Genomic DNA, 2,191 nt, shown 5'->3' with positions numbered 1-2,191 from the left:
TTTCGTATGTTTCAGACCTCTTTTATATTTCTAGACCATTTTTCTACTAGATTGTCTTTTTCTTATTGATTTTCAATATGCTCATATATTATATATTTATACATTCTGGATATTATGGATATGAATTCTTTGTTGGATGTAAGTATTATAAATGCTGTCACTTTTCCTGCAGCTTGCCTTTCACTCTCTAATGGTGTCTTCTGATGAAAAAAATAACCTATTTTTTTTTTTGTTTTTTAATAGGTCTTAATATCGGTTGTATAAGTACTTTGGCTTCATTCATTGTCCTCAAGATCATTTTGGAAATAATTGGCTTTCAAATTTACATGTAAGAGCTTGTCATGATATTCCTTATTTATCTCATGTTATTTGTTCTATTTGTCATCTTGTTCTTGTTGTCCTCTGTGTTTTAGCCAAATACATTTTACAGAGTTGTCCTAGTAAACTAAACCTCTATTCTGTTGTGTTAAATCTGATATTAGATTCATCCTTGAATTCTGAATACAATTTTTAAATTCTACCATTCTCATTTGATTTTTTTTTTTTAAATGAATTCCAGGGGCACCTGGGTGGCTCAGTTGGTTAAATGTCTGACTTTGGCTCAGGTCATGATCTTACAGCTCATGAGTTCGAGCCCTATGTAGGGCTCTGTGCTGAGAGCCTGCAGCCTGCTTCGGATTTTGTGTCTCCCCCTCTGCTCATGTTCTGTCTCTGTCTCAAAAATAAACAAACATTAAAAAAAATTTAAAAAAATGAATTCCAACTTGTTTAGTAAAGTTCTCTATCTTATCAATTATTTCTTAAATGTGTTATTCACAATTACTTTACAGTCTATTTCTTGATAACGCCAATAACTCAGTCAACTATAGGTCTCCATTGTTTTTCTTTGTCCTGTTTCCATATGTGCTTCAGTATTTTTTAAAAAAATTTTTAATGTTTATTTTTGAGAGAGAATGAAACACTGTGAGTGGGCGAAGGCAGAGAGAGGGAGACACAGAATAGAATGTATGTTTGCTACATTTTTCAATGATACAAAGCTTAGAAACCTAGTTAATACATTATGAGAAAATCAGGATTCTAAAACTTCTCTAAAGAATGCAAACTATAAGATTAAATATTTCCCAAGAATACAAATAAAAAATGTGAACCCACATTAAGAACATAATTGAGTGTGTATAAGATGAATATTTTTATAAGAATGAGCATGACATTTTTACTAGAGAAGTCCAAAACAGGAACACACTGGTGTAATTATAATGTAAAACCAGAACAATGAGAGTTAAATGTGATATTTGCCTGCCCTCACCTGCTCTGATGTGGATATCAGATTTTAATAGAAACACTAGCAAAGTGTGATACATCTAGAGAAGAATGACTGCAATGTTGGTCAGGAATCATTGAAAATTTGGGGACTTTTTTCACTCAGAGATGATTTGGAATTATAAATCCTATTCTCCTATGACAGTGCTTCTCACTGAGGAGAGCATATAGAACTGTAATGAGAAAGGAAATAGACTTATAAAGAGCCAATTTTAATAGGAAAATGAGTTTACAGAATGCATATTTTAACTTGCTGTAAGGTACAGCTTGTTAATAATTATAGATATTGGAAAACTGAATGGGTCATCTTGTGATGGTGAGCATTTATTCATTCATTGTTAATTCATTTACAATTTGATAGCTACTGAATGCTTATTTTGTGTCAAGAATTGTGCAAATATTAGAGCAAAGAATAATTAGAAATACAATCTGCTCTTAAAGAGCTCATAACTTAGTAGGAATGAAGTGGGTATGGGAGATAAAATGACAGAAAAATAAATAATAATAATAGAATGTAAAAGATGCTCTAGTAATTGTTTTCAACAAGCCGTAGGAGTGAATAGAATTACAAATTCTGTCCCAGGAATAAGGAAAGATCTAGGAAAGCTTCATTACAATAAAAAAGTATTAGCTAAGAATAATAAGCTTTTTTCTTTGTGAAGTTCTGTAACAAATGCTTTGCACACATTGCCTGATCCAATCTTCAAGACCACCCTGTATTATGTTACTTTTCTCATTTTATAGATTAGGAGACTGATGCATAGTCAGGCTGTGCAACTTTGCCAGAATTACCCAAATACTAAGTGGTAGAGCTGAATTATAAACCTTGAAAGTTTCATTCCAGGGACAATATTCTTTTTTTTTTCAACTA

The sequence above is a fragment of the Panthera tigris genome, chromosome B4 (genome assembly GCF_018350195.1).
Source record: "Panthera tigris isolate Pti1 chromosome B4, P.tigris_Pti1_mat1.1, whole genome shotgun sequence".
In the NCBI taxonomy this organism is placed as follows: Eukaryota; Metazoa; Chordata; class Mammalia; order Carnivora; family Felidae; genus Panthera; species Panthera tigris.
The sequence above is the reverse complement of the archived record's forward strand: the minus strand, read 5'-3'. Positions refer to the sequence as shown.